A 23,510-nucleotide genomic window follows, 5' to 3' on the forward strand; every position below is an offset into this window, starting at 1 on the left:
GAGCAACGGCAAGAGCAGGTGCTGCTGAATACTGCTCTGCTGCAAGCAAAAGCTGTGTGGATTTAAAGTGCCAGCAGCGTTGTGAAAGAAACTGTGATCTATGTGATGGAAAAGAAACTGTGATTGCTGAAATTGTCTCTGGAGAGTGAGACACCTGGAGGCCGGGGTCTCTGTTTTAAAGTGGACTTGTTGCTGAAAATTTTTCTGGTGCCTGGGCTGCTATGGGGTGGATGGAGGATCTCACCGAGCAGCTGAGGCAGGTCAATCTGGAGGCTAACCAAAGGCACCTGAAGTGGCAGCAGGAGCATGTAAAACTCATGGAGGAGTATGAAAGACAAAGAGAACTCCTAACCCAAAGCGTTTCCCATGGTAACAGCTGTGCCAAGGCTTTGAGGATGCAATTGCAGTGGGCCCTAGAGAAAAGCCTGCAAAGCTGAGTGGACAATTTATAAAAGTCCAAAGTGTCGGTGATGCGGCAGGAAAACCAGATGAAAAGGTGATGTGTGCCATTGCCAAGGGCAACCGTCGGGAAGAAAAGGAGTGTCCTATAGGGGATGTGCAGGGGTGCTGTGATGCGGGTGCTAGGTGCAACCAACCACGACAGCAGGCAGCTGTCCTGCAACAAAGAGAGCGCTGCTGGAGATGCCGTCAAATCCCAAAGTGTGCACCTGATTGTCCTATGGTCAGGAGTTAGGTAACCAGGAATCAAAGGCGGGAGGTTCCTAATATCCAGGAGAAGGACGGTGACCTCGGGGAAGATGTTCCTGGCACTCCCTCATCACCTGGGACTGCCGAACCAGTGACGTCTGTGGGTAAGACTGTTCCAGTTTTTTTTATTGTGTAAAAGACAAAGTGACAGTGAGCACGGCTCTGTAGACTGGGCAGGTTGCTGACCAGTGCCCTGGGGCTTCAGAAGCCGTGAACTCTGGTGTGAACCGGGGGGCAGTTGCTATCTGCCGATTCGGGAGGTGTTGAGACACCAGGACTGGAGACTGCTCCGCAAATGATAGATGTGCAGGATAGTCGTGCAGATAATAAGGACTATCAGGTGTTTCTCACTAAGGGTGAGACTATAGTGAGAACTGGGACTTATGACCTTGGTAATACAAAAGTGCTCATGTATGAGGGAATGTTGGGCCGTGATTTCCCGTTGTTCCGTGACTTGAGGGGAAGTGGAAACACTTCTGCAATCAGTGACGAAACTCCTGCAGAACTAGTACCTAATCCTTTAAGTGAAGTGACCACTAGAAACAATGGTGCAGATAAGGTGCAAGGTGACTGTGCCAAGTTGGCAGAAATGCATAATGAAAGTGGGATGTCATGTGAAATATGTAATGTTGATAACATGCCTTTTCCGTTGCAGGTTGTGGTTTAGGGATAAGCGTCCCCTGGTGGTAAAAATGTAAATGATGATGAAGCTTTATTTTCTTTATCTGCTTTTTTTCAAGAATAACTATATGACTTGATCAAGAGATTTGAAGAATTGCATATAAGTAGTGTGGAGCGAAGAACAGCTCCAACTCAGCATTTGGTGAATATTCTGCCTCTCAGACTGAAGGTCATGTATTTGTCATTGCAAGTAAGAGAACACACATTAAGGGCAATAAACAGGATAAAATGATTTAATGCACATCCCTGTAATCAGCTAAGGCTGCTGGTGAGGCAGTGTGAGTAGATAACCCTGCACAAATGTTAGAGAAGTAAACTGATGTTACACCTGGCACCAGTGTGTAGTGCATGTGATTGCTATAGGAGTTGATGTTAATATACACCCTGTACAGAATTATTAGGCAAATGAGTATTTTGACCACATCATCGTCTTTATGCATGTTGTCTTACTCCAAGCTGTATAGGCTCGAAAGCCTACTACCAATTAAGCATATTAGGTGATGTGCATCTCTGTAATGAGAAGGGGTGTGGTCTAATGACATCAACACCCTATATTAGGTGTGCATAATTATTAGGCAACTTCCTTTCCTTTGGCAAAATGGGTCAAAAGAAGGACTTGACAGGCTCAGAAAAGTCAAAAATAGTGAGATATCTTGCAGAGGGATGCAGCACTCTTAAAATTGCAAAGCTTCTGAAGCGTGATCATCGAACAATCAAGCGTTTCATTCAAAATAGTCAACAGGGTCGCAAGAAGCGTGTGGAAAAACCAAGGCGCAAAATAACTGCCCATGAACTGAGAAACGTCAAGCGTGCAGCTGCCAAGATGCCACTTGCCACCAGTTTGGCCATATTTCAGAGCTGCAACATCACTGGAGTGCCCAAAAGCACAAGGTGTGCAATACTCAGAGACATGGCCAAGGTAAGAAAGGCTGAAAGACGACCACCACTGAACAAGACACACAAGCTGAAACGTCAAGACTGGGCCAAGAAATATCTCAAGACTGATTTTTCTAAGGTTTTATGGACTGATGAAATGAGAGTGAGTCTTGATGGGCCAGATGGATGGGCCCGTGGCTGGATTAGTAAAGGGCAGAGAGCTCCAGTCCGACTCAGACGCCAGCAAGGTGGAGGTGGAGTACTGGTTTGGGCTGGTATCATCAAAGATGAGCTTGTGGGGCCTTTTTGGGTTGAGGATGGAGTCAAGCTCAACTCCCAGTCCTACTGCCAGTTTCTGGAAGACACCTTCTTCAAGCAGTGGTACAGGAAGAAGTCTGCATCCTTCAAGAAAAACATGATTTTCATGCAGGACAATGCTCCATCACACGCGTCCAAGTACTCCACAGCGTGGCTGGCAAGAAAGGGTATAAAAGAAGAAAATCTAATGACATGGCCTCCTTGTTCACCTGATCTGAACCCCATTGAGAACCTGTGGTCCATCATCAAATGTGAGATTTACAAGGAGGGAAAACAGTACACCTCTCTGAACAGTGTCTGGGAGGCTGTGGTTGCTGCTGCACGCAATGTTGATGGTGAACAGATCAAAACACTGACAGAATCCATGGATGGCAGGCTTTTGAGTGTCCTTGCAAAGAAAGGTGGCTATATTGGTCACTGATTTGTTTTTGTTTTGTTTTTGAATGTCAGAAATGTATATTTGTGAATGTTGAGATGTTATATTGGTTTCACTGGTAAAAATAAATAATTGAAATGGGTATATATTTGTTTTTTGTTAAGTTGCCTAATAATTATGCACAGTAATAGTCACCTGCACACACAGATATCCCCCTAAAATAGCTAAAACTAAAAACAAACTAAAAACTACTTCCAAAAATATTCAGCTTTGATATTAATGAGTTTTTTGGGTTCATTGAGAACATGGTTGTTGTTCAATAATAAAATTAATCCTCAAAAATACAACTTGCCTAATAATTCTGCACTCCCTGTATATGAGTATACTGCACTATTCGCTTACTGTGATGCAGGTTCAGTAATAACAGAGCTGCACATGATAATGAATTCTCTGTTATAAGAATGTTATAGCTGAATATGTGCATGTCAGTATTGAATAGATAGATGTGTATTAATCTATAGGGACAGAATATGTTGTTACTATCCTGTCTCTCATACTGAAGGCCATGTATTTGTCATTGCAGAAAAATGTTCAATAAAAACACTTCTGGTTTTACCCTGCCCGCTCCCTTCGCACATTGGAATTATTGACCATACTTTCAGCATCTGTGCAACAAAATTGGTGGCCTGTACAGGAAGCGGGTGAAGACAACGCGGACCCGGAAGTGAAAAAGAGTGGTAACGTGAATTTTAGAGCAGAGTGGGATATTAACCCTTGCAGCACGGCAAGCGAACACAGATGGATCTATAGAGGCTGCAGGATGAAATCGGTGGACACCTGATCCACTTGTCAGTGGGTGATCTCGAGGTTTGCCAATTCATTAAAGCCTCCGACGCCAGCATGGGGAAGGGAAAAACCCGGCGTCATTATATGCGGATAGTTAACAGGGTGATGGATGAACTGGTCGAAACTGAAAGTGAGGAGACAGTGACACCATTTCTGCAAGCAACAAAAATATTAATTAACGAGCTAGAGAAGAAGAGGGACAATGCAGAAGTCCCAAGCTTCAGTAAGAAAGACCCCCAACCAGAACATCAATTAGCTGACTTGAAAAACAGTATCACACTATGCAGGAGAAGTTCCAGGAAACGTCCAGAATAATTGAGGAACAGATTAAAGAGCTGAGTACCAAAAGTAAAGACTCAAGTGACAGTCAGCTAAAACCAGAGCCAGCTCCGCTTACTCAGAGACTACAACATGGTAGCTTACCAGGGGTGACAATCAGAAAAGACTTCAATATCACAGGCAAGATTGGAGAAAGAGAGCAGAAGGATAAGCTGTCCTACACCAATCTGAAGCACCAAATGGACCTGGGACTACAGAAAGGGTATCCTGAGACTGAGATCGTTGAAGCAGTGGTCAAAGCTATTAGCCCTGGTCTAAGCCTCAGAGGTATGCAGGAGATGAAAAATGGACTGACTCTAGAGCAACTTAGACGAATCTTGAAAAGTCACTACAAGGAGGAGAACGCCTCCGAACTGTACCAGCAACTCCTCAACATTTCCCAGAAGAGCAATGAAACTCCACAGAATTTCCTGTTCAAAGCGATTGAATTGAAAGATCGGTTGCTATTTGTCTGCCAAGGGGAAAGCTCTGATGAACATTTCGGGACTGAGCTGATATAGAAGAAATTTCTAAGATCAGTGGGTACTGGACTGAGAAATGAACACATCAAATTTCAATTAAAGCAGCATTTAGATGACCCTTCCATTCCAGATGAGGTGCTCATAGAGAAAACAAATGAAGCCACCAACATGGAGATGGATAGGGAACAGAAGCAAAATAAATCTCAGCACAGCAGTTCAACAAAAGGAAAAGAATGTCAGTCTAATGCCTTACAGTATCCTCAGGAACCAAGTGTCCAGACGACAACTGCCAACACAACACCTTGGTCTTCATCACAGGCATGTAGCCCAACGATTCAACAGCTGTCTAAGAGCAACTCTGAACTTGAAAAGCTGATGCTACAGATGTAAAAAGAGATGATAAAGATGAAGACACTTCTCCAAGCAAAGTAACCTGTCCTAGAACCAATCCTGTGTCCCAAAGTGCAACTCTTGTCGGTAGCAGACCAGCAAGCTCCAAAACCACCATCAGTGCCATGATTGGTAGGGGAAATCCAAACTCCTTTCAAAGAGTGCACAACTGCTGTAACCAAAGATTCCTCCAGATGGCTCAGCAAGTACCAACTCACGTGGACTGTGTTACCATGAGACAAAACAGCAAGTTACTGAGTCTTATATGATAGAAACTTTTAAATACATAAAGGGAATCAACTCGGTAAAGGAGGAGAGCATATTTAAAAGAAGAAAAACTACCACAAGAGGACACAGTTTTAAATTAGAGGGGCATAGGTTTAAAAGTAATATAAGGAAGTATTACTTTACTGAGAGAGTAGTGGATGCATGGAATAGCCTTCCTGCAGAAGTGGTAGCTGCAAATACAGTGAAGGAGTTTAAGCATGCATGGGATAGGCATAAGGCTATCCTTCATATAAGATAGGGCCAGGGACTATTAATAGGATTCAGATATATTGGGCAGACTAGATGGGCCAAATGGTTCTTATCTGCCGACACATTCTATGTTTCTATGTTTCTATGTTTGTTGCAAAAAAAATGCCTTGTGAACTGTGAAATAGACAATACTTCTGTCCATGCCCTATGGGACACCGGCTCCCAGGTGAGCATCATCAATAAGAGCTGGAGACAGCGGGTTCTGCCACATACAGTGCTCTGATCTTTTGAAGAATTGCTGGGGCCATGAGTCCTCCTTGGGAAGGCAGCCAACGATACTGAAATTCCTTTCTCCGGGTGGATTGAGGTAGTTTTTCAACTAAAAGCGGGAAGTAACAACACCAAACAGCTAGTAGTGCCATTTGTGGTATGGGCAGATGAGAAAGTCGCAGCTGTTGTGGAAATTTTATTATAATTTATCTTAGGATGTGTGTGTGTGTTTTATAGATTGTCATCTGTCTCCCTGTGTCGGATTTAACCTAGGAATGCTCTAGCAGAGGGTACTTGGGTTGAATCGGGACCAGCGGTAAAACCGTCAGTATGAAAACCTTCTCATGGGCTTGGAGATGTGTTCTCAGTGTGTAGAGGGGTGTTTGCCGGTTTGTGAGCACTAAGTGCAATGCACTGGGCTTCTTGTCTTCAAATGTCTATACACATTAGAGAAGTGAAGTCTGCATAATGAGAGATACATATTACACCTCTGCTGCGGCTTCGCTATCCCTTTCTGGATACATATCTGCTTTTAAGACATGCCTTCTCGGTATACTTGTACTGTATACTGACAATAGCCGTAGCAATGTCCCGCAGATAGTCTCAAATCTATAAGAACCAGTAGAATGATCTTCACTAAATATTGGTCACTCTGAGCAGTATTGAATGAGGTCCATGCTGATAGTGATGGGGGATGGGCAGCCACCTGGCTGATCGGACAATGGACATGACTCATCCTTTATACAGGGATGAGGTGTGTGCATTGCACTGTTCAGCAATGTTGATGCCCTCCCCTGTCCTTTTACTATGTACCTAAACTTTCTGGGCTGACTGGCTGAAGTTGTAAAGCCGTCTCCCACTGGGCATCGTTCTATTGCCTTAATAACGAAGGAGTCTGGGGTCTATTGAAAGGGTTTTTACACTGACTCCAGCTTGAACCAGCATTGTGTCTGACTCTTCCTGGCTAAAGAAGTACTTCATCCCTTATACAGAAAGAACTGAATAATAGCTTCGGAATTGTTTGTGTTGGGCGCACTTTAGTACTGAAGTGTACCTTTTAGTGCACCAGAGATTTGCCGGCAAAGTCCAAACAAATTATCCATATCACAAAGACGCCAATCATCGGGTATAATGTCATAGAAGAACTCTTCAAGGAGATAGCTGTCAAGGGAAGGAAAACCATTACAGGGTACATGGACCTACTAGGAACCGCCTTGGAATTGCCGACCCCCAAAGCAGAAGTCCTGGTGAGTCTAATGCAAGCCAGCCTGAAAGAAACTGGTGGTACTGCACTAAAGACTGGTACCAAGAGCCAAAGAATTCCGATAAACACTGTGACGTATCTCAGATGTAGGGCTCACGCCAAAACCAGCCTTGCAAGATCAGACAGTCTTGTTTACACCTGATGAGGCTCATGATGTGCCAGAAGGACTGTATATCGGAGAGATATTAGTGTCACTCAAAAAGGGACAATTTTCCAAACTATCCATTCCGGTTTGGAACACCACCAAGCAAGACGATATCTTACCAAGTCAGACTAGGATTATGTGCCTCAAGCCCATCAAGACAACATGGCCACTCACTCAGAGACTCATAGTCAACAGTCATACAGATCAGGGCCGGAAGGTCGAATGGATCATTTAAACACAAGTCAGTCACCGGTAAGCTATGCTCATCAAGAACACTGGGATCCACCAGTACCTATAGAACACCTACCGGAGGAAGATCAACAGATAGTCAAGACAATGCTAAGGGAGGAATGCCATGCCTTCGCTAAAGATGATTCTGACATCGGATGCATCCCTTCTCTAAAACACAACTGCCCCTCAAAGACAATACACCGGTTAGAATAACTTGCATGTCCATGCCTAAGCCACTACACCAGGAGGTGAAAGAATATCTGCACGATCTGTTGAACCGCGGATGGATTGCAGAGTCAAAATCATCATACTCTTCACCAATTGTGTGTGTGAGAAAGAACGACAGTAGTTTAAGACTGTGTTGTGACTACAGGGAGTTAAAGCAGAAGTCCATCCCAGACCACCATCCAATCCCTAGGATCCAAGACATGCTGGACAGCCTAGGAGGAAGTTCATGGTTTTCAGTGCTAGACCAAGGGAAAGCCTACCATCAAGGATTTGTAGAAGAATCCAGTCGACCACTGACTGTCTTCATCACACCGTGGGGTCTGCATGAGTGGATCAGAATCCCCTTTGGCCTTAGCTCTGCGCAAGGTGAATTTCAATGCAAAATGGAAACTTGTCTAAAGGGACTGAGAGATGAGGTCTGTCTGCCATACCTAGATGACAACCTGGTTCACAGCAGATCATTCCAAGAACATGTGGAACATGTCCGGTTGGTACTGCAACAGTATCAGAAACATAGAGTCAAGTTAACAGGAATGAAATGTGAACTATTCCGAAACAAAGTCAGATTCTTGGGCAAGATCCTGTCTAAAGATGGCCATTTCATGGATCCTGTATGAATTACTATCAGCGGCTACAACATCTACCAGAACGTCAGTATCGGCTCACCAACCCAAGAAGAAAAAGAAGCCATCACTAAAACTAAAGGTCAACAAACTTCTCATCAGTCTATAGTCTGGACGGACCACCACCAGGTAGTACTGGACCGGCTTATTGAGGCCTTAACTCATCCTCCAGTTATGGGTTACCTGGACTACAGCAAATCCTTTTTTCTGCACTGTGATGCCTCGCAGGAAGGACTAGGAGCTGTGTTGTACCAAGAGCAGGAGGAAAAGTTAAAAGTAATTGCTTACTGGTCCAGGACTCTCACACCTGCCAAGAAGAACTATCACATGCATTCAGGAAAACTAGAATTCCTAGCGATGAAATGGGCCATATGTGAAAGGTTCCGAGACTACCTATACTACTGTCCATCCTTCGTAGTCTATACTGACAACAATCCACTAACCTATGTCCTAACTACGGCTAAACTAAATGCAACAGGCCACCAATGGGTTGCAGAACTAGCTGGCATTAATTTCACTATTAAGTATCGTCCAGGAAAGAGAAATGAGGATGCGGATGTACTCTCTCATATGCCACTAAGACCTGAACAATACATGCAACAGTGTTCGCAAGAAGTCGACCCCAAAGTCATCAGTTGCATAACCCAAGCACTTCAAGTACGACAGAAAGAATAAACACCTTGGCTATGTCCAATAACCATCGCGAATACAACGTCAACAATAGATGGTACCCAAAAGAAGGTAGATCAAATACCTAAAGAGACCATCAGGACAGCACAAAAAGAAGACTTAGTAATCGATCCAGTGTGGAAGTACAAAAACCAAAACAGGTACCCATCAAAACAGGAACGACAAGGTGGACCGCTTGATCTCTTCATACTAATGAAGCAGTGGACAAAATTATACCTCGACGAAGATGGAATCTTGAGACGGAAAACACCCTCAGGTTCATTGGTTTTGAAAGAATTGCATGAAGAATTGGGTCACCTAGGAGTTTAAAATACTGTAAATTTGATCAGAGAAAGATTCTTTTTGGCCACATATGCAGAGAGACGCAGAGAAATACATTAATCACCAGTGCACCTGTCTGAAAGACAAACACCCTAATAAGCCTACCAGAGCTCCATTGAACAATATTGTCACCACTAATCCCTTTGAGATGATCTCCATCTACATACTACAGTAGTAGTAATAGACCACTTCACTAGGTTTTCTCAGGTCTAAGCGACCAAAAACAAGTCAGCAAAGACTGTTGCCAAAAAGACATTCAGTGACTTTGTATTGAAATTTGGATTTCCTACCAGAATTCACCATGTTATGGGAAAAGAATTTGAAAACCAGTTGTTCTTGGCATTAGGAAAACACTGCCACATTCAGAACTCACACAAGACTCCATATCATCCAGAAGGTAACGGACAATGCAAAAGATTTATTCGTACTCTGTTGTCTATGCTTCGGACTCTGTCACCAGATTCCAAGAAAGACTGGAAGAACTCACTTGCCCAGGTAATACATGCCTACAACTGCACCAAAAGTGAAGCTATGGGGTATTCTCCATTTTTCTTACTGTTAGGGAGATCTCCAAGACTACCAATAGACAGCATATTTGACACTCCAGTAACGTAAAAATATAAGAATGACTCTGAGTATGTAAAAACGTGGACAGATAGGATGACTGAAGCCTATCAAGTTGCTTCAAAGGTAGCTACCCAAGCTTCGCAAAGAGAAAAAGAGCACTATGATAGAAAAACTCATGGAGCAGAACTCTCACCTGGCAGTAGAGTCCTTGTAAGAAACCTTACTGAAAGAGGAGGACTAGGAAAACTGAGATTGTTCTGGGAAGACACTGTACATGTCGTTCTGAGGAGAAAGTGTGAAGATAACCCAGTGTATGAGGTAAAGCCAGAAACTGGAAAAGGCCAAACGAGAATCCTGCACCACAATTTGCTGTTGCCTTGGTCAGCAGATACCTGCCAGACCCAGTACCAGAAGGCAAGGCCAAGTTTCAAAGACTCCTCAACCAGTGACACAGACATATGAGGAAATATCAGAAGATGAATCGGATCTTGAACAAGAACAATGGAGATCATTCATCCCTATAACCCAAAGAGATCACACAAGGGAAAACATAGAACTGAATCCTGAAGCAGGAGAGTTCTACCCTTGCCAGTTGGAAACAAGTGAGGAAAGTATAGAGGAAGCTACAGAGGAAAGTACAGACGAAGCTACAGTGGAAAATACTGAGGCCGAGCCTGTGATTCAACCTGAACACACTACAGATCCATCAAGAAACACAGAAGAAGAAAACTCTTCACCAGAAAAACCAACAGAGACAGTTGACAGTGACGAAGGTGAGTTTGATGACGCTTCAGATGCCTTTCCGCCACGCAGGATACAGCCCAGCAGGAACAGTAGACAGCCGAAAGTTCTTACTTACGACACTTTTGGTCAACCCAGTAGTGTTGCCAGGAATGCAGCAGTACAGGTCATAGACTGTGTTGTTACACCACCTGCTTTCCCTAGCTGGTACCTAAGTCCAGATTGTTTTGCTGAGAATTTTAAAAGTTGGTAATCGTATCCATGCCTATAATGCCATTGTTTATTGATGTCTACTTATGTTGAAAATGTTAGATGTTATGTTCTGCGGTTAACAAAAGGAAATTTCTTGCACTCTTACTGCAGACATTCCAGGTAAAATAGATTCAAGTGATGGAACTAGGTAGAAGGGAAAGTTGGCCGGAAAAAAAAAAAAAAAGTAGAGATTAATAGGTGGTTATTCTGTACCATGGGTATTTCACCTTATTAAAAAGGAAAAAAGGACAGAAGTAAATAGTTGTCCCCTAGCTCTTCATCAACTCTTGTCTTTACATTAACATACACAAACCTGTGTTAAAGAGGTTTCTTACTAGTTGGCTATATGCAAGAATATCCCACCAGGCTTCATAGCGCTTTGGGCCGGGATGGGAAGCTGTGACATAACTGGGAGTAGATGTTACAGGGAGGACAGTTCCTCAAGTAATGGTATTACTAATTAACCTTGGCTCCGTATGGTTATTGGAAGATGAGTACGAGAATGTGGTTCTCATACTAAAGTCTGCGTATATCGGGGACGACATCAAATTTTGTGGTGGAGAGTGTAAGGTATGTAAAAAATAGGCACCCCATAAAAAAACTAAGTTAAACTCAAGGCAATTCTACTAAATCGCCAGTAGATGACAGCAGAGTGCTTAAAGCCTGATTCCTGGTTCCTAGAGGACAGAATATCTTGTTACTATTCTGCCTCTCAGACTGAAGGTCATGTATTTGTCATTGCAAGTAAGAGAACACACATTAAGGGCAATAAACAGGATAAAATGATTTAATGCACATCCCTGTAATCAGCTAAGGCTGCTGGTGACGCAGTGTGAGTAGATAACCCTGCACAAATGTTAGAGAAGTAAACTGATGTTACACCTGGCACCAGTGTGTAGTGCATGTGATTGCTATAGGAGTTGATGTTAATATATATGAGTATACTGCACTGTTTGCTTACTGTGACGCAGGTTCAGTAATAACAGAGCTGCACATGATAATGAATTATCTCTTATAAGAATGTTATAGCTGAATATGTGTATGTCAGTATTGAATAGATAGATGTGTATTAATCTATAGGGACAGAATATGTTGTTACTATTATGTCTCTCAGACGACTGAAAGTCATGTATTTGTCATTGCAGAAAAATGTTCAATAAAAACACTTCTGGTTTCACCCTGCCCGCTCCCTTCGCACATTGGAATTATTGACCATACTTTCAGCATCTGTGCAACACAATCAGGAAGACGATTTCTCTCTCTCCACCCGGTCCCTAGATAAGATAGAAACGGGTCTAGCTGTCTGCACAGAGTCACCAAAGAAGGCTGCAGAGGGGTCAAAGGAGGAGTCCCTGGAAAAGATGAAGGAATTAAAGGGTCTACGGCCTGATGCACAGGAGAAGAGAAAAGACTCCAGAAAGACACAGAGGTTTACAGTAGACATCGACAACGGGCTTGAAGAGTCCCTGGGTGGAACTCCCACAGGGTGTCTAAAGGAGAATGGTGGTACTCCTACATCTGCTGTTGCAGAAAAACAGAGCAAAGAGCCGCTGGAACCGGAGGCCCAGGAGTGGGGCACTTCCAACAAGAGATGGAAGATCTCATTTGCTCAAATGATGACGTCTGGAAGTGTCACGGAACCATGAACCAGACGTACAACAAGGGATAAGTGAAAATAAGAAGGCTTTATTGAAAATAAAGCTGTGAAGCAAAAGTCCAAACGGATGGCGAAACCGAAGCAGAGTCTTTGCGAAGCCAGAGGTCAGGAACCAGAAGGGTAGTCAGACGAAGCCAGGATCAGGAACCAGCAGGGTAGTCAGACGAAGCCAGGATCAGGAACCAGCAGGGTAGTCGGACGAAACCAGGATCAGGAACCAGCAGGGTAGTCGGACGAAACCAGGATCAGGAACCAGAAGCAGCAGTCTAGAAGCATGTGAACACAGGAGGACCAAGCAAGGAACTGAAGCCACAGACCTCCTATATATATGAGCTAGGCATCCAGCTCCTCCCAGTGGGAAGGAGGAGCCGCAGGGTGGGAGGCTACAAGAAACCCAGAAACCAAGAAGCAAGAAGGTAAGACCATGACAGTACCTCCCCCTCAAGGGCCCCTCCTCCGCGGAGTAAAGAACGGTTTCTGAGGGAAGCGTGCGTGGAAGGCTCGGAGCAAGGCAGGAGCATGGACATCTGCGGAGGGAACCCAGGAACGCTCCTCTGGACCATAACCACGCCAATGGACCAAAAACTGCACCCGACCGCGGACCAGGCGTGAGTCCAGGATATTGCTCACCTCATACTCCTCACGATTACCCACTCGGATCGGACGAGGCCGAGGAACCGAGGAAGTGAAACGATTACACACCAGTGGCTTCAACAGGGAGACATGAAACACGTTGGAGAGCCGCATGCCAGGAGGAAGCGCAAGGGCATAGGCTACCGGGTTTACCCTGCGAAGCACTCGGAAGGGACCAACAAAGCGAGGCGCCAGCTTGGGAGTGGGCACTCGAAGGTTGAGGTTGCGGGTGGACAACCATACACGGTCTCCGACCTGGTAGGAAGGAGCAGGCGCTCGTCTGCGATCAGCCTGGAGTCTCTGGCGCTGCGCAGAGACCTCAAGGGACTTCTGGATCAGTACCCAAGAAGCACGTAGGACGGAAAGGTGATCCTCCACAGCCGGAATATCCTGGGGAGAGAATACCTCCGGTAACACGGCAGATCTCCAATCGAAAGTCGGATTATGCTTCCGGAGCCAGGGGTACCCCAAGACCACCGAGTAGTGTGGAGACGAAATAACCTGGAGGCAGACCGACTCTCTGTGAACGGCACCAATGGCTATCCCCACTGGAAGGGTCTCATGAGTCACGTGTGGCGGCAGAAGGGGTCGCCGTCTATCACCTCAAGAGCCAGTGGGGAACCTCGAGCCTGCAGAGGAATGGAATTGGCGGCAGCGAACACATTATCAATGAACAAACCACCAGCACCAGAGTCCACCAACGCCTGGGTCGTCACCGAGCCCCCGACCCAGGAGAGGACAACAGTGATCAGTGGTTTGTCAACACGGGAAACCGGGGACGAGGAGACTCCACCCAAGATCTGCCCCCGATAGGATCTCAGGTGCGAGCGTTTCCCGGACGGTTTGGACATGCCAACCGAAAATGCCCACCGAGACCACAGTACATGCATCGGCCCTCGCGTCTCCGGAGTACCCTCTCCCCCTCGGACAGGCGAGCAAACCCCAGCTGCATGGGTTCACCCCCAGACAAGTCATCCCCAGGAGGCGTGGGAGGAGAGGGAGGCACGGGTGGGACAACAAACGTAGGCGCCAATCTGTTAGAAAACCTCCGCAGGCTGTCCTTAAAGGAAGGTCTCTCCCTGAGTCTGGTGTCAATCAAAATCAGGAAAGAAATAAGAGACTCGAGCTCCACTGGTAGGTCCTTAGCTGCAACCTCATCCTTCAAGGCATCCGAGAGACCATGAGAGAAAGCAGCAACCAGAGCCTCATTATTCCAGCCCACCTCTGCTGCCAGGGTACGAAACTCAATGGCGTATTCAGCTACGGATCGTGAACCCTGTCTGATGGACATAAGGAGCTTCGCAGCAGAGGCAGCACGAGCCGGCACATCGAATACCTTCCGAAGAGAAGCAACAAAACCGGAAAACTCGGCAACCACCGGATTGTTGTACTCCCATAAAGGGCTGGCCCAGGCCAAGGCCTTGTCCGAGAGCAGCGAGATCAAGAAGCCCACCTTTGATCTCTCAGTGGGAAAGGCATGTGGCAGCAACTCGAAATAAATGCCCACCTGGTTAAGGAAACCTCGGCACTGAGTTGGCTCTCCCCCAAAGCGCTGTGGAAGCGGGGCAGAACCGGTCATACCCCGAAACACCGCAGGTGCAACAACAGGTGTCGGGGTAGACTCTGGCGCAACAACCGGAGCGGCAGTAGGAGCGGGCCCAGGAGCGACAACCGACCCATCAGCAACGGGAGCGAAATGAGCCGTGCGTTCAAGCAGGGTTTGCAACGCCACAGCGAACCGACCCAACAGGTGATCCTGCTGATCAAGTCTGGCAACCAGCGTGGGTAGCGAGGATGGCCCTGTACCGTCATAATTCATGGCTTGGTCCTAATGTCACGGAACCATGAACCAGACGTACAACAAGGGATAAGTGAAAATAAGAAGGCTTTATTGAAAATAAAGCTGTGAAGCAAAAGTCCAAACGGATGGCGAAACCGAAGCAGAGTCTTTGCGAAGCCAGAGGTCAGGAACCAGAAGGGTAGTCAGACGAAGCCAGGATCAGGAACCAGCAGGGTAGTCAGACGAAGCCAGGATCAGGAACCAGCAGGGTAGTCGGACGAAACCAGGATCAGGAACCAGCAGGGTAGTCGGACGAAACCAGGATCAGGAACCAGAAGCAGCAGTCTAGAAGCATGTGAACACAGGAGGACCAAGCAAGGAACTGAAGCCACAGACCTCCTATATATATGAGCTAGGCATCCAGCTCCTCCCAGTGGGAAGGAGGAGCCGCAGGGTGGGAGGCTACAAGAAACCCAGAAACCAAGATGGCCGCCAGCACATGTCAAACGAAGGAGAACAGCAAGAAGGTAAGACCATGACAGGAAGACCGTCTATGAGTTGGAGAAGACTAAGCCTGAAGAGTTAGAGGCCAAGAAGTCTAAGCCAGAGCCTGTTAACAAGGGGTCTGGGGATGGTGGTGCTGTGGTGCCAACCGAGGCAGAGAAGATGGAAGATCTTTCTGCTGAACCCGTTGATAGGGCTAATGAAGAGGCAGAAGCCGAGAGACTCATGGCAGTGTGTAGCCAGGACCTGGTCGCGAAAAATGTCCCCTCCACCTACAAGGCCTTCCAAGTAGCCAGCAGCCTGCTGGGGAAGAAATGCAAGGAGATGGAAGGCTAATATGCGTATCCTGTCTACTACTATGGGCTGGCTCTCCTGAATTCCTTCCAAAAGGAGAACAGTGTCCTGAGTGAGCCTCTGGAGAAATGGCCAGAAGTCGACGAGTCTGGTGAAGTCCCCGGTGTTCATGGTGCCTCATTCCTCGATGAGATAGAGGAGAAGGACTTAAGAGGGCAAGTATATGATGTTGGGTCCAAGAAAACAAAGGCTGAAGAAGTTAAGGCTGAGGTGTTGGAGGATGGTAAGTCCTCAGGTGCTGCAGAGACCGAAGGAGCGGCTACCGTAGTGGAAAAAAACACTAAAAAAGCAGTGCACTGCTGGAAAGAAGGAAGATGTGAACCGGAGACCCGTAAAAGAAGCTAGCGGGGACAAGCATGCTCTGCTGAAGGAGCCCCACAAGGTAAAGGAGGAAAGGTCGGGACACGACCATGACTGGGAGCAGTTCAGTCAAGAGCTGCAGCAGTCCAAGAAAGGACATGAGGAGAATGTGCAGAAGCCAGAGAATCTGCCGATTGTATAAAAACATCTTCTGAAAGAAGTTCCAGAGGCCGAATGCCATATGTGGAGAGAAAAAGAAAAAAGAAAAGAGAGAGGCCACAGGTGCGAAAGCGCTTTATCATCGCTCGGGAAAGAGAGTACCTCGTCATGAGATGGGCAAGAAAATCCCATAGTTCTTATCTGTTTCGTAATAAACTCATGTTGGTGACAAACCTAGCTCTGTTTTCCTGGGTCTGGCAGAATAAGAGGAAGAATGTAGGCCAGCTCGATGCCCTCTCACAAGCATCTTGTTTTGATGCTAGTGTTCACCCCTCTGGGCTTGAACAAAGGGGAAGGGGAGGCAGTGAGAGGCCTCATGGCAGTTAGGGGAGATTTATGGCAGGAGTTTCCATGTCTTCCCCAGCAATCATCAGGTCTGAGGCAGCACCAGGTGCCACAATCAGTCTGGGATAAGAGCCCAGCCCAGACTGTCAGTCAGGGGAAGTGTTTTGTGAAGCAGAGGCCTGCAGAGGCTCTGTGTGTGGTCTCAGTCAGGAGGACTGAGGGGTCACAAGGCTTTGAATAGCCTGGAGTTTGGGGGACCACGCAAACGCCTGCAGTAAGAGGGTTGCACGGCCAGAGTCAGGCGGACTTCTGGGCCCTAGTTCCCCAGACATACTGTTTTGCTACAGCCTGGAGACTGCTGAGCGAATATTCAGGAATATTATTCTGTTTAAGTAGAGCCTAGATGGACAAGGTGTTTATTTTGTATAATTATCTATGTTTACGCGGATGTGCCACAATAGAGCACAGTGTTTGGACCTTAAACTAGGTGTCTGGTGAAGATATCTGTGAGTGTGACCCCTAAAAGTGAGCTAATCCCTCACAATAGTTAGATAATAGATAGATAGATATGAGATAGATAGATAGATAGATAGATAGATAGATAGATAGATAGATAGATAGATAGATAGATATGGAAAGAGGCAGTGAGGGAAGCAGTCAGAAGACAGGCAGCGTTTCTAAGGCACTAAATAGACCACTTTTGAGCTATTTTTCTAATAGAAATATATGATTTCGGTAATTACAGTATATTACACAAATGGTCAGTATCACTGTCCCTATACATTACAAAAAAAAAATTACAGTTACACTTACAGAAGTGGATTCAAAGGGAATGAGAATCATAAAGGAATGACTTATACTTCTTCCTGCTGCATCCACTCCCAACTTTGGCCTAAAAACTGCATCAAAAACTGCAGTGGAGTTTTGTTCCAAAGAAGGTTGTGTATGAAAACAAGTGGCATCATACATAGAATTTTTAGGAAAATATGTGATTTTTCCTGGTAGTTTAGGGGGTTGGAGTCTTTTTTTCAGGATCCTCATTTCTTGGCCAACTTGGTGATGAAGAGCATCTCACTCTGAATGGCTTATGCATTCCTACATTTAAAAGACAACTCATTGATCAGAATAGGCATTCTGTGATTCTCAATTTCTCCTGTGGTGGCACTGCAAGGAAATTGAACCCTTATGGCTGTATTACACTGGCAGATAAGCCTTATAATTGTCTGGAAGGAAGCGTTCCTTTACAATAATCGCTTGCTCATCAGTGGAGACCATTGTTTTCATATACTGCAATCTCCTCCACAGTATGGGAAGGAGTGATCGCTCGTCCCCATCATTATTTGCCGACAGCAGACCATAATTAGAAAGCATGATCTGCTGCTGGCAAATAATGATTTTTTAGCATTCATAAAAGATACGTTTACCCAATGAATGAGCGTTTGCTCATTCATCTGGTAAGTAGCAGTATTTTTACACAGGCAAATAATCTCTAACGAGCATTCCTACAAACCCTTATTAGCAATGATCTTGCCGACCCTCAGCCAGTGTAATATATGCCTTAGGGCTGTATTACACCAATAAATTATCTGACCAATTTCTGTCCAATCAGACCAATAGTTGGTGTGTATAACAAAAGATCTGAGTGTGTAAACAGCCATCTGAACGGCCATCTAACAGCTGATCCCTCAAAGCTCCAACTGGGTAAAACTTTGTGGTCTACTTATTGACAAGAAGGGATAGTCCAAAGTGGTCAAACCCCTTTTTAGCTGCTCTGGAATAGTGAAAGCTGCACTGTTATGGGTTACTGTTGCTGATGTGGCAATTTTTTTTCGTTAGACAGTTTTGATAAGTAATGCAGGGGGTCTTCTGAGCATCCTATTTTGTAATTAAGTTTGCACTTAGTATCATCCAGTGCTAAATAGCAGGAACACATTACAGTAAGTACAGTAATGAAAATTTCTACACACATACTGTATAGGATAGTACAGTTGGAAATGCTGGAAAACCTTGCCAGAGCAGTGTGCATGGGATCCCCATGTCTCTTTATTATGGAACTATAGGAACTCGATTTGCATTGCTTCTGAGGGAGAATACCTCGATAATGAGGCAACTGATGGGATATACCACAATTTAATATATGTCAAATTTTTCATTATGTGACAGAAAAAAATCTGTGTCCGTTTCTTTATGAAATTGGATACATACAGAATTACTTTATGACCCCACGACTTTGTGCCCATAATTATGTTACATGCAATACTCCTCATTCCCTGAAATGCATAATTTATTTAAAAAAAAAGTTTATTAGTTTATTGAAGTCATGGACAGTTAATTAATCTAGCCGTAATAAATCTCTGATAAGGAATGCCCTGTGGATAGAAGTATAGCAATGTGAAAATAATATTTATAAAAAAAATAGCAGGTAAGAGAAAACTTTACATATAACTCAAATCATGTAAATCCCTGAAATTGAAAGTCATACCCACTCAGATTTGCATGCTTTTTAATTGAGTTGGAAATGAACCTGAAATACAATCATCCCTGCCTGTAAGTGGGGAGATAGAACCTGAAAGCTGTATACAATGTACATGTTTGAGCATAAATCTGTCAAGGAGTCTAAATTATAGGGAATTATACAAATCAATTAGAGGAATAATCCAAGTGTAAATGAAAAACTGAAATTGGTTACAAAATATATGGCAAGCAAAATAATTATAGCAAAGCTGACAAATATAAAACAAATAGTTATATACACATTAATTTAATTTAGATAGACAGTAAATACATGTTTAGCAGAGAGTTTAAAAATTCTAAGTGACAAAAACAGGAAAATAAAACAATGAAATACGTTTTATAGTGCATTTATCAATTAATCTACTGTATATTAATTTGACTTAGAGGAAATCTTGTGTTTCTAAATCTCGTATACAAATGGGAAGGCCAGTGAAGCACAAGGTCAAAAAATGGGAAACTATACCTTACCCCAATAGTCCACTATAATAGATTAAATGTTGATTTACCTTACGGTTTAATCAATTTTGTACCCTGGGCGTCAGCAGCAAAGCCCATTATATACACTGTGCAGCGGACCTTCAACTATAGGTTGGTAGATTTTTTTGTATGGGAGCGCAGGAGTGTTTTTGATTTTCTCTAATAGTCCACTATAATAGTTTATAGACTGTCTCAAGGCACTTTCCCATGGACCAAAGATCGGGCCAAATATAAGAAAGGAATTTTCATACAAACTCTTCATATACTTACCTTGTAAACTAGAAAGAGCAGAGATTGACTTTATTTTCAATACTATAAGAGGCACCCGACAAGGGTTAGACAACAAAAAATTTAAAAAAATGTTTTCTACTTATTAAAGCTTCCTTGGTGGATTAATGAAGTGGAGGGGTCAATGTCAGTAATTTACAGCACTGCTGCATACACACCTGACAAACATAGCTCTGCTACAGTAAATGCACAAAAGAAACACAGCTTTGCTACATGCACACAAGCACAGCTCTACTACATGCAAATAAGAAACACAGCTCCACTATATACAACAAACAAAGTTAAGCTACATGCACACAACAAACACAGCTATGGGACATACACACAAAAACAGTTATGCTACATATACACACACACACACAGTTGTGCAACACATATACATAGATATAGGGTGCATCTTTAGTAATAGAAATACCTGTAGGGTAAATCTTTAGTAATAGACATATGGTACAGATTTCTGTACTTTTAGTTTTGCCCTGCCCACCAGTGATATCATAGAAAGTCCTTGCAGTACAAAGCTTTCATCTCAGCTTTCATCTCGCAGCTTGGGGTCAGGGAGGATCTTTGGCCAGAGGTTTTTTACTATCACTTTCCTCTTGCTGCATGTTCTAAATGATGATTCCGATATATTTTTTTATGCCTGCATTGATCTCATACAGATCGGTGTTGAGCAGGAAGAGAGAGGTGTGTGCAGATGCACAGTTCTCTCACAGATAGGGTAAAGCACTGTATGAGCTCTCTGTCAGATCATTAAGGAAGCAGTCAGGGAGGTCTGACACTGCTGCACCACCCTGACTGCAGACTATAAGACGCAGACACATTTTAGCAAGATTTTTTTCTTGCAAAAACGTGCATCTTATAGTCTGGAAAATACGGTAAATAAATACAAGATTTACTGAAAATGTTCCTACTAAACTACCACATTTTTCGCTTTATAAGGCTACTTTCACACTTGCGTTCGGAGCGGATCGGTCTGGTGTCTGCACAGGGGGATCCGCTCCTATAATGCAAACTATGGTATCCGTTCAGAATGGATCCATCTGCATTATATTTCAGAAAAAAATCTAAGTGTGAAAGTTAGTCAGACGGATCCGTCCAGACTTTGCATTGAAAGTCAATGGGGGACGGATCCGTTTGAAATTGCACCATATTGTGTCAACTTCAAACGGATCCGTCCCCATTGACTTACATTGTAAGTCTGGACGGATCCGTTTGGCTCCGCACAGCCAGGCGTACACCCGAACGCTGCAAGCTGCGTTCGGGTGTCCGCCTGCTGAGCGGAACGGAGGCCAAGCGGAGCAAGACTGAGGCATTCTGAGCGGATCCGCATCCACTCAGAATGCATTGGGGCTGTACGGATGCGTTCGGGGCCGCTTGTGAGAGCCTTCAAACGGAGCTCACAAGCGGAACCCCGAACGCAAGTGTGAAAGTAGCCTAAGACACATAGGTTTTAGAGGAGGAAAAAATATTTTTCATTAGATCTCAGAACAGACCCCCAATGTTCATCAGACAACCCAAATTAGAACCCCAATCTTCTTTAGACTTCAGACCCCCATATCAGACCGCAGATCAGACTTCTATATCAGACCTCAGATCAGACCCCCACATCAGACCTCAGATCAGATCCCCATATCAGATTAGACCCACAAATCAGACCCCAATGTCAGATATCAGACCCTAATATCAGATCACAGCCCCATGTCAGACCTCAGATCAGAACCATATCAGAGATAAAAATAAATTCACTTACCTATCCTGCTCCGCCGCTACTCTGCGGTCTCACTTGCAGTCCCACTCAGGTTATAGTGCTGGTATTACATCCTGACAATGTACAGTACAGATCAAAAGTTTGGACACACCTTCTCATTCAAAGAGTTTTCTTTATTTTCATGACTATGAAGGCATCAAAACTATGAATTAACACATGTGGAATTATATACATAACAAACAAGTGTGAAACAACTGAAAATATGTCATATTCTAGGTTCTTCAAAGTAGCCACCTTTTGCTTTGATTACTGCTTTGCACACTCTTGGCATTCTCTTGATGAGCTTCAAGAGGTAGTCCCCTGAAATGGTCTTCCAACAGTCTTGAAGGAGTTTCCAGAGATGCTTAGCACTTGTTGGCCCTTTTGCCTTCACTCTGCGGTCCAGCTCACCCCAAACCATCTCGATTGGGTTCAGCTCCGGTGACTGTGGAGGCCAGGTCATCTGGCGCAGCACCCCATCACTCTCCTTCATGGTCAAATAGCCCTTACTTTCAAAGTTTTCCCAATTTTTCAGCTGACTGACTGACCTTCATTTCTTAAAGTAATGATGGCCACTCGTTTTTCTTTACTTAGCTGCTTTTTTCTTGCCATAATACAAATTCTAACAGTCTATTCAGTAGGACTATAAGCTGTGTATCCACCTGACTTCTCCTCAACGCAACTGATGGTCCCAACCCCATTTATAAGGCAAGAAATCCCACTTATTTAACCTGACAGGGCACACCTGTGAAGTGAAAACCATTTCAGGGGACTACCTCTGGAAGCTCATCAAGAGAATGCCAAGAGTGTGCAAAGCAGTAATCAAAGCAAAAGATGGCTACTTTGAAGAACCTAGAATATGACATATTTTCAGTTGTTTCACACTTGTTTGTTATGTATATAATTCCACATGTGTTAATTCATAGTTTTGATGCCTTCAGTGTGAATCTACAATTTTCATAGTCATGAAAATAAAGAAAACTCTTTGAATGAGAAGGTGTGACCAAACTTTTGGTCTGCACTGTACACAGTTGGGACAGTGCAGCATAGTGCCCGGATGAAGACCAGGGAGTGTTCAGTACAGCCAGCGCCAGTAGCGCTACACTCACCGTCTCCTCCATACGATTGAGTACTTCAATAATAAAAGCTTTCACTAGCATTGGCTTTGCAAGACACACTGCCATTTTTCTAATTTTTACAAATGTGTCTTATAAAGCAGAAAATATGGTATATAGGAAATACTATATAGATCTTTTTTCACTCTCTATTAATTACTACTAGGAGATGACAGCCACGATCCTGCATAGAATAAGAATGCTATCATTACGGTAGGGAGCAGTGAACCCTGAACTACCTATCCCGCTGTCCCTACCTGCTTGCACGACCCACCCTAGCCAGCAGCCCACAGTCTCTTCCTGCAGTACTCCTGAAATAAAAGCAGAGCCCCTTCCTTCACCTAAAGTCTTTGCGATCAAAGTTGCCCCCAGTTGCATAGGTTCATCCAGAGAGTCCATAGTCCTGGAAGCCAAGGATGTTAGCTAATAGCAGTGCAGATAGATGTTCCCTGCTCCCATTTGGAAAGACAAATGTAAAGACATGTCACTGTGGACATGCCATGATTTGTAAAATAAAACATTCAACCAATATCCCCATGACATTCGTATGCTCTCCTCCTGTTTATGTGGCTTTCTTCTGGGCACTTCAGTTTCTTCCCCCACTTGAAAAATAATGCTTTGCACAATAAATTTGCAAATCATGTACAGAAGTATATTTGGTAAAAATTGCACTAGAATTCTTCTGCATTTTCATTAGTAAATGTTCCCGCTGCCCCCTCCTCCCATACCGTATGTCTTTCTGGTCTCTTCTTCAGTGTTGCATACAGAAAAACCCAATCTCCAAAACTAGTCATTCAATCTACCTATTACTTTATATAAGATATTCAGAAATA

The 23,510-nt window shown here is 44.3% G+C and overlaps 1 long non-coding RNA gene across 1 annotated transcript in view; it reads right to left on the reverse strand.

Moving 5' to 3' along the window:
• Window positions 1-203: 203 nt before the first annotated feature.
• The window catches only part of LOC120998199, a 373,620-nt gene continuing 350,313 nt past the window's right edge, over window positions 204-23,510 (reverse strand). Inside the window, exon 3 of the long non-coding RNA XR_005778314.1 lies at window positions 204-273. This is a non-coding gene — a long non-coding RNA (uncharacterized LOC120998199). The remainder of the gene's footprint in view (window positions 274-23,510) is intronic.

Source organism: Bufo bufo, chromosome 4, assembly GCF_905171765.1.
Source record: "Bufo bufo chromosome 4, aBufBuf1.1, whole genome shotgun sequence".
Lineage (NCBI taxonomy): Eukaryota > Metazoa > Chordata > Amphibia > Anura > Bufonidae > Bufo > Bufo bufo.